The following is a 10,437-nucleotide window of genomic DNA, read 5'->3' as shown; positions in this document are numbered from 1 at the left end:
TCACCCCAGTCCAAAGATCTGGGCCCAAATCCATCGTTTTTCCACTCCACACCACCCTGGGTTAGACAATGGCGATATGCAAATCAGCGCTGACCCTGTGCCCCATGGGAACAGTCCAGTCCGAACTACAAAAGCCATGTCCTTCCCAGAACGGAAACAAGCATCCGAGGACCGGCCCGGTTTCGAGGTAACACCTCTCATCAGCCCGGCTAGCTTGATTCCAGTGGTGTGGAGTGCCTGGGACCCACGTCTGAGCATCCCCAGTACACTTAGAGCGGTACCTGCAAACACAACAATGATGGACAGAATGTGGATCAATGTCACACATTCACCCCAGTCCAAAGATCTGGGCCCAAATCCATTGTTTTTCCACTCCACACCACCCTGGGTTAGACAATGGCGATATGCAAATCAGCGCTGACCCTGTGCCCCATGGGAACAGTCCAGTCCGAACTACAAAAGCCATGTCCTTCCCAGAACGGAAACAAGCATCCGAGGACCGGCCCGGTTTCGAGGTAACACCTCTCATCAGCCCGGCTAGCTTGATTCCAGTGGTGTGGAGTGCCTGGGACTCACGTCTGAGCATCCCCAGTACACTTAGAGCGGTACCTGCAAACACAACAATGATGGACAGAATGTGGATCAATGTCACACATTCACCCCAGTCCAAAGATCTGGGCCCAAATCCATCGTTTTTCCACTCCACACCACCCTGGGTTAGACAATGGCGATATGCAAATCAGCGCTGACCCTGTGCCCCATGGGAACAGTCCAGTCCGAACTACAAAAGCCATGTCCTTCCCAGAACGGAAACAAGCATCCGAGGACCGGCCCGGTTTCGAGGTAACACCTCTCATCAGCCCGGCTAGCTTGATTCCAGTGGTGTGGAGTGCCTGGTACTCACGTCTGAGCATCCCCAGTACACTTAGAGCGGTACCTGCAAACACAACAATGATGGACAGAATGTGGATCAATGTCACACATTCACCCCAGTCCAAAGATCTGGGCCCAAATCCATCGTTTTTCCACTCCACACCACCCTGGGTTAGACAATGGCGATATGCAAATCAGCGCTGACCCTGTGCCCCATGGGAACAGTCCAGTCCGAACTACAAAAGCCATGTCCTTCCCAGAACGGAAACAAGCATCCGAGGACCGGCCCGGTTTCGAGGTAACACCTCTCATCAGCCCGGCTAGCTTGATTCCAGTGGTGTGGAGTGCCTGGGACTCACGTCTGAGCATCCCCAGTACACTTAGAGCGGTACCTGCAAACACAACAATGATGGACAGAATGTGGATCAATGTCACACATTCACCCCAGTCCAAAGATCTGGGCCCAAATCCATCGTTTTTCCACTCCACACCACCCTGGGTTAGACAATGGCGATATGCAAATCAGCGCTGACCCTGTGCCCCATGGGAACAGTCCAGTCCGAACTACAAAAGCCATGTCCTTCCCAGAACGGAAACAAGCATCCGAGGACCGGCCCGGTTTCGAGGTAACACCTCTCATCAGCCCGGCTAGCTTGATTCCAGTGGTGTGGAGTGCCTGGGACTCACGTCTGAGCATCCCCAGTACACTTAGAGCGGTACCTGCAAACACAACAATGATGGACAGAATGTGGATCAATGTCACACATTCACCCCAGTCCAAAGATCTGGGCCCAAATCCATCGTTTTTCCACTCCACACCACCCTGGGTTAGACAATGGCGATATGCAAATCAGCGCTGACCCTGTGCCCCATGGGAACAGTCCAGTCCGAACTACAAAAGCCATGTCCTTCCCAGAACGGAAACAAGCATCCGAGGACCGGCCCGGTTTCGAGGTAACACCTCTCATCAGCCCGGCTAGCTTGATTCCAGTGGTGTGGAGTTCCTGGGACCCACGTCTGAGCATCCCCAGTACACTTAGAGCGGTACCTGCAAACACAACAATGATGGACAGAATGTGGATCAATGTCACACATTCACCCCAGTCCAAAGATCTGGGCCCAAATCCATCGTTTTTCCACTCCACACCACCCTGGGTTAGACAATGGCGATATGCAAATCAGCGCTGACCCTGTGCCCCATGGGAACAGTCCAGTCCGAACTACAAAAGCCATGTCCTTCCCAGAACGGAAACAAGCATCCGAGGACCGGCCCGGTTTCGAGGTAACACCTCTCATCAGCCCGGCTAGCTTGATTCCAGTGGTGTGGAGTGCCTGGGACTCACGTCTGAGCATCCCCAGTACACTTAGAGCGGTACCTGCAAACACAACAATGATGGACAGAATGTGGATCAATGTCACACATTCACCCCAGTCCAAAGATCTGGGCCCAAATCCATCGTTTTTCCACTCCACACTACCCTGGGTTAGACAATGGCGATATGCAAATCAGCGCTGACCCTGTGCCCCATGGGAACAGTCCAGTCCGAACTACAAAAGCCATGTCCTTCCCAGAACGGAAACAAGCATCCGAGGACTGGCCCGGTTTCGAGGTAACACCTCTCATCAGCCCGGCTAGCTTGATTCCAGTGGTGTGGAGTGCCTGGTACTCACGTCTGAGCATCCCCAGTACACTTAGAGCGGTACCTGCAAACACAACAATGATGGACAGAATGTGGATCAATGTCACACATTCACCCCAGTCCAAAGATCTGGGCCCAAATCCATCGTTTTTCCACTCCACACCACCCTGGGTTAGACAATGGCGATATGCAAATCAGCGCTGACCCTGTGCCCCATGGGAACAGTCCAGTCCGAACTACAAAAGCCATGTCCTTCCCAGAACGGAAACAAGCATCCGAGGACCGGCCCGGTTTCGAGGTAACACCTCTCATCAGCCCGGCTAGCTTGATTCCAGTGGTGTGGAGTGCCTGGGACTCACGTCTGAGCATCCCCAGTACACTTAGAGCGGTACCTGCAAACACAACAATGATGGACAGAATGTGGATCAATGTCACACATTCACCCCAGTCCAAAGATCTGGGCCCAAATCCATCGTTTTTCCACTCCACACCACCCTGGGTTAGACAATGGCGATATGCAAATCAGCGCTGACCCTGTGCCCCATGGGAACAGTCCAGTCCAAACTACAAAAGCCATGTCCTTCCCAGAACGGAAACAAGCATCCGAGGACCGGCCCGGTTTCGAGGTAACACCTCTCATCAGCCCGGCTAGCTTGATTCCAGTGGTGTGGGGTGCCTGGGACTCACGTCTGAGCATCCCCAGTACACTTAGAGCGGTACCTGCAAACACAACAATGATGGACAGAATGTGGATCAATGTCACACATTCACCCCAGTCCAAAGATCTGGGCCCAAATCCATCGTTTTTCCACTCCACACCACCCTGGGTTAGACAATGGCGATATGCAAATCAGCGCTGACCCTGTGCCCCATGGGAACAGTCCAGTCCGAACTACAAAAGCCATGTCCTTCCCAGAACGGAAACAAGCATCCGAGGACCGGCCCGGTTTCGAGGTAACACCTCTCATCAGCCCGGCTAGCTTGATTCCAGTGGTGTGGAGTGCCTGGGACTCACGTCTGAGCATCCCCAGTACACTTAGAGCGGTACCTGCAAACACAACAATGATGGACAGAATGTGGATCAATGTCACACATTCACCCCAGTCCAAAGATCTGGGCCCAAATCCATCGTTTTTCCACTCCACACCACCCTGGGTTAGACAATGGCGATATGCAAATCAGCGCTGACCCTGTGCCCCATGGGAACAGTCCAGTCCGAACTACAAAAGCCATGTCCTTCCCAGAACGGAAACAAGCATCCGAGGACCGGCCCGGTTTCGAGGTAACACCTCTCATCAGCCCGGCTAGCTTGATTCCAGTGGTGTGGAGTGCCTGGGACTCACGTCTGAGCATCCCCAGTACACTTAGAGCGGTACCTGCAAACACAACAATGATGGACAGAATGTGGATCAATGTCACACATTCACCCAGTCCAAAGATCTGGGCCCAAATCCATCGTTTTTCCACTCCACACCACCCTGGGTTAGACAATGGCGATATGCAAATCAGCGCTGACCCTGTGCCCCATGGGAACAGTCCAGTCCGAACTACAAAAGCCATGTCCTTCCCAGAACGGAGTTAGTCAAGGGGGGGATCCCTGGAGTCGAATAGTCTACTTCTTACACAGACCTTTCTTGTAATACAAGGAGAGGTCACAGTATATCATAGGTATTCAGACAAGCATAAGGATGGATTTCCACAAAGAAATAGTCTTGCTAAACAATCTAGATTTATTCGAATTGTATACAAATAGACAATAAAAACAAGATAAAATTCATCCAAAATAATTAAAAACCAAGATAACATATCCCGGTGGGTTAAGAATAATTATTAAACAATGTTACATCACCACAATATTATGATACACAATAAATGGAAAATCAATCAAGATACACAATAAATGGAAAAGCAATCAAGATATATTCACAGTAAACAACAAACAAAGCAAATTTACAATAAACCCCTCATATCTAAGTGGCCCACTTAATATTTCTGCCACTATATTTGACAAGATCCAATGGCCATAGACGGTTTAAATACTCTCTAGCTTTAGTGGAGAGACCTAATGCCCATCTGAAGCTCAATCTGGCCCTGGTTGGATTCTTTTGGATCAAAACAGTGCGTCGACGCGTTTCGGTGCTTGTCACTTGATATCGTAGCACCTTCCTCAGGACTTCTTGTTTCTGGGGTTTCAGGGAACGGATGAATATACCGTATCTGTGAATATATTAGGAGACATATGCACTGTCAGATATTATGCATTAACGTCTATTGTCTGTTTTTGCTCTAATGGTTGAGCTCTTGTGGTTGGCGTATACCCACTCAGGCTTCACACTATTGGTTCTTACTGCTGTTATTCTTTCAACCATATGCAGTTCCTAGTGACCGTACATTTACTTCTCTCGTACATATCATTACACAGTGATGTTTGCATTAGTTCAAAAGCCTCTGATTTGGCCTCTTAGCTCCTTAGCATACATTTACTTCACATATACTATACAGGCCCTACAAGTCTTATTCCTTGTGGAAGACCAATTGGGAAGAAGGAACTAATAAACCCATGGACCAAAGAGAGAAGAAAAGTATAGATTCTCACCCTTGGTGCCGTATTGTGGGCGCTCAAAAAATGGGGTCTCCTTAAGGTCTCCCTCTTTTGGTGCTACACATATAGTCCTTGGTGCCCTTCTGTTAATGAAAAATAGAGCTTTTCTTAGGTTTTAGATAGAAATTCCCCTCGTTTGTGCGCTTGGGGATAGTTATTTATTTTTCTATTTACCTCTCTCTTGTAACCAAAAGCTCCTTTTGATGGGGTTCCTTGGTTGTTTAGTTGTCAGGCAACTGCCCACTTGTAGTGTATCTGTGATGGTAAAATATACAGTAATTTTTCACTAAACTATTTTATATACTCTATTTTTACATTCCCATCCTTATTTTTAGAAGTAAGCTCTTACCTCAGATATTTTTAAAACTTGTTTAGAACGGGCATATGTAGTCATTCGTCTGCTGCTGAACTGGATATGTTCTGTTGAGTGAACATAGGAATAACATCGTCACATTTCTCTTCTGTTCTATGCAAGAATGTACTGTTAACTCTATTGAGGCATGTATGGTGTATCTGGTATTTTGCTTTTCTTAAATTCTCTTATTTGTTTAAGTGCCTGCGCTCAGTATTACTTATGTCTCCTGCTTGGTACCCACAGTGTTAGCTATGCCGGTTTAGTGCCTGCAATATGCAATTACTTGTATATGACCTACCGGTCCCATCCTTCAACTACAAACATAGTCATATGCAGGTAATCTATTTTCACCGCCCCCGCCCTGGTTACGTATTACTCTTCCAGTATGAGGTGTGGGCTTTGTAGTGACAAAGTACCTCCTGTCTGCCTAAAACTAAGGGTCTCCCGTGCTATGCTCTCAGCTTTTACGGAAAAGCGGTTCCCCTTCTGCCTGGGAAACAGGGAGGGGGCAGGGACAGGGACCCGGGGATAAGATCTACACTCACCGTTATGTAGCTGATCGATCGCTTCTGCCTCGTTCCTGCACTCGTCTGGAGTGTGTTGGTTTCGCGGGAGTTTTATAACTCACTTTAATTGACTAATTCCCTACACCTGTCATGTGCGAATCGCTGTGTGCGCGCCGTCGGACCCGCCGTGAGCCTGGGCGCCATCTTTAAATGATATAATGTCCCCGTTTTTCTATGGGAGGATCTGTCCGTGTGGCATCCCGCTACATTCGCGGTTGGCTTAATGTATCTCTTTTTATATTTTCCTTTTTATTGATATGGTGCACACTCCTACTATTTGGAATGTTTCCCTCGCGCTGTGCATCGACATAGTGGGGCATTATTTCCCAGTTAGTGCGCATTGTTTTATTGTTTACACCAGCACTGCTGTTTTTATTCGCTAGTGATCCCATTTTGCCATCTAGGGTAGGGGCATCCTGGTTACCGATGCAGGGCTACCTACGCCAGACCCAGCCAATCGGTCGACCAGGTCAGCCCCTAAATCTGGGCGCCATCTTGTAGTGGTGGTCAAAATACTACATCTCCATATCATTTGATGTGTATATTTTCAAGGATTGCAGGTTATCTTTAAAGGAATAACGTTATTCCTACTAAGTCAACTATTGCTGGTATGTTAAATAAGAGCCTCCCATTCTTCCCTGGAGTTTAGACCTTTTTTAATGGTATTGAATTTAACCATATACCATTGTTCCTGTAATTTTCGTCTCCTGGTACTGTCACCCGATCTGGTGAGTTCCCTGATCCTTTCCAGAATAACCCATCTGAGGTCCTTTGTTTTGTGTCCAGTTTCCTTCCAGTGAGCTACAAGGGGGGCGTTTTCTTTATTGTTGTTAATCGCAGACTTATGTTCCCCTATCCTAAGCCTTACTTCTCTTCCTGTTTCACCTATATATGCCTGGTTGCATGGACACAGGATCATATATACGGCATTCTTTGTCTTGCAGTTGTTAAGGGTGGTGATTGTGTGGTTCGCACCATTATGTTCCACTGTTTTGGTGACTATACATAGCTCACAAATGCAGCAGTTACCACATTTGTTATTCCCTGTTGCTTTCTGTCCACTCAGGGTTGTTTGAATTCCTATCTTGTCCTCCCTGTACGTGTGCACCAGGTTCGACCTGAGGTTCTTGTTCTTCCTATACGCGTACATGGGACGTTCCAAAGGGGTCACATCTGGGCCAGTATTTAAGATTTTCCAATTGTGGTTTATAATGTTTTTAATTTGGTTGGCTATGACTGAATGTTGGCTTACCATCACTATTTTGTCTAGTGTTTTCTTGTTGTCCGTTTTGTTGATCAGACAATCCCTATTATAGTACTGTGCTCTTTTGAGGGAGTGACTTATCAGTTTTTTGGGGTAGCCCCGGTCCTTAAATTTCTTTTTCATTTCTTGGGCATGTTTGTGAAAATCTGTGAGATCTGTACAATTTCTTCTGAGACGAAGGAACTCGCCGAATGGTATCGAGTCCTTCTGACTCTTTGGATGGTAACTAGAGTAATGGAGGATTGTATTCCTATCCGACTCTTTTTTATATAGTTCCACTTTTAAATGATGGTCTTGACTCTTAATACATATGTCCAAGAAATTGACCTTGGACCTGCTGTATACTGCTGTAAATCTCAGGTTTGGGTCCCCTAGATTCAGCCAGCTTAGAAATTCTTCTAGGAGTTCTATGCTCCCCTGCCAGATAAAAAATATGTCATCAATGAAGCGAGCCCAATTTCGAATATTTTCGAAAAAGGGACTCACTTCATTGTACACGTGCTTCTTTTCAAATAGGCTCACGTATATACAAGCCAGGCTCGGCGCACATGTTGCGCCCATACTGGTTCCCTTCTTTTGGATGTAGAGATCTTTTTTGAACAGGAAGATGTTGTTCAGCAAAACCATTGACACACACTGAACAATGAACTCTTTATTTCCACCTTGTATGTCTGTCTCTTCTAAAAGGTTCCTGACTGCCACTATGGTGTCTTTTTGTGGTATGTTTGTGTAGAGTGACTCTACATCGAGAGTCACCAACACTTCATTCTCTCCGTTGAAAGGGATCCCTTCCACTTTGGATATCATATCCGCTGTGTCTCGAATATATGAGTTCTGTTCAGCTACTAGAGGCTTGAGGAATCTATCTGCATATTGACTCAGTGGCTCCAACAATGAATCAATGGATGCCACTATGGGTCTCAGTGGGGGGTCTTCTAAGTTCTTATGAACCTTCGGTAATCCATAGAATGCGGGGATTTTTGGACTAGTGTTATTCAAAAATTTCCATTCCGCCTCCGTGATCTGATCCTCATCCAGAGCCTTTTGGAGTAAAGTCTCCACATCTTTCTTCAGCATATTTAGTCTCGATTGAGAGACTTTTGAATAGTGTTGGTCATTTGTGAGGAGGGTGAGTGCTCTCTGCTCGTAGTCAAGTGTGTCAAAGACCACTACTCCTCCCCCTTTATCCGCGGGTTTTATCGTTATGCTGTTATCTTCGGACAGAGATTTAATGGCCTCTCTCTGGGCTTTGCTGATGTTATGCTGTTGGAAATGATCTTTCTCTAATAAGAGACCTATTTCTATTTTTACAATTGATTCGAAGGTCTCCAGGTTTTTGTCCACCATTCCTAAACTCGGGGTAAAGGTAGATTTCGTCCTAAGACCCGAATCTTGGGGTTGCTCTCTCAGTGGTCTGTCCTCAAAGAACCTGCGTAGTCGTATTTTGCGGAAAAAGGACCTAAGATCTTTCTCTAATTGAAATTTGTTAATACCTGTGGTTGGGACAAAGTTAAAGCCCATGCCTAGCACTTGCTTTTCTGTGTGTGTGAGTGTTCTTTTGGAGAGATTTATAATGGGGGTCCTCTCTAGTGCCAATAAACTTTGTTCCTGGTTCTCTTGTACTCTTGAGGGGCCGGGGTCTGTTGATACTCCTGCTCCTGCTCTCTGGGTGCTGATCTCCTCGGGTATTGGCCTCTCCCTCTGCCTCGAAAATTCCCCCTGCTTTTCTGTGGGCGCTGGTCTAAAAAAGGGGTTTCATACTCCCTGTTCTGGCCTCCATATTCTCCGTCCTCTCTACCCAGTTCCTCCTCCTCTATACTACTCTCGGATGTCCCCGAGAAGTGTATATGTCTGGGTTTCCTGGTTTGAAATCTCGTTTGGAATCTGGGTCTTGATCAACCCAGAACGGAAACAAGCATCCGAGGACCGGCCCGGTTTTGAGGTAACACCTCTCATCAGCCCGGCTAGCTTGATTCCAGTGGTGTGGAGTGCCTGGGACTCACGTCTGAGCATCCCCAGTACACTTAGAGCGGTACCTGCAAACACAACAATGATGGACAGAATGTGGATCAATGTCACACATTCACCCCAGTCCAAAGATCTGGGCCCAAATCCATCGTTTTTCCACTCCACACCACCCTGGGTTAGACAATGGTGATATGCAAATCAGCGCTGACCCTGTGCCCCATGGGAACAGTCCAGTCCGAACTACAACAGCCATGTCCTTCCCAGAACGGAAACAAGCATCCAAGGACCGGCTCAGACGTGAGTCCCAGGCACTCCACACCACTGGAATCAAGCTAGCCGGGCTGATGAGAGGTGTTACCTCGAAACCGGGCCGGTCCTCGGATGCTTGTTTCCGTTCTGGGAAGGACATGGCTTTTGTAGTTCGGACTGGACTGTTCCCATGGGGCACAGGGTCAACGCTGATTTGCATATCGCCATTGTCTAACCCAGGGTGGTGTGGAGTAGAAAAACGATGGATTTGGGCCCAGATCTTTGGACTGGGGTGAATGTGTGACATTGATCCACATTCTGTCCATCATTGTTGTGTTTGCAATTACCGCTCTAAGTGTACTGGGGATGCTCAGACGTGAGTCCCAGGCACTCCACACCACTGGAATCAAGCTAGCCGGGCTGATGAGAGGTGTTACCTCGAAACCGGGCCGGTCCTCGGATGCTTGTTTCCGTTCTGGGAAGGACATGGCTTTTGTAGTTCGGACTGGACTGTTCCCATGGGGCACAGGGTCAGCGCTGATTTGCATATCGCCATTGTCTAACCCAGGGTGGTGTGGAGTGGAAAAACGATGGATTTGGGCCCAGATCTTTGGACTGGGGTGAATGTGTGACATTGATCCACATTCTGTCCATCATTGTTGTGTTTTTGCAATTACCGCTCTAAGTGTACTGGGGATGCTCAGACGTGAGTCCCAGGCACTCCACACCACTGGAATCAAGCTAGCCGGGCTGATGAGAGGTGTTACCTCGAAACCGGGCCGGTCCTCGGATGCTTGTTTCCGTTCTGGGAAGGACATGGCTTTTGTAGTTCGGACTGGACTGTTCCCATGGGGCACAGGGTCAGCGCTGATTTGCATATCGCCATTGTCTAACCCAGGGTGGTGTGGAGTGGAAAAACG

The 10,437-nt window shown here is 47.8% G+C and overlaps 1 long non-coding RNA gene across 1 annotated transcript; it reads right to left on the bottom strand.

Moving 5' to 3' along the window:
* Positions 1-4,332: 4,332 nt before the first annotated feature.
* On the bottom strand, positions 4,333-5,613 carry LOC144783009 (uncharacterized). Its single transcript, XR_013601360.1, has 3 exons — positions 5,290-5,613; positions 5,110-5,217; positions 4,333-4,730 (listed from the first exon to the last, which is right to left on the bottom strand). It is a non-coding gene; the product is annotated as an uncharacterized LOC144783009 (long non-coding RNA).
* Between the last annotated feature and the right edge of the window lie 4,824 nt (positions 5,614-10,437).

Source organism: Lissotriton helveticus, chromosome 9 (genome assembly GCF_964261635.1).
Source record: "Lissotriton helveticus chromosome 9, aLisHel1.1, whole genome shotgun sequence".
In the NCBI taxonomy this organism is placed as follows: Eukaryota; Metazoa; Chordata; class Amphibia; order Caudata; family Salamandridae; genus Lissotriton; species Lissotriton helveticus.
This window is presented reverse-complemented; position numbering and strand designations above follow the sequence as displayed.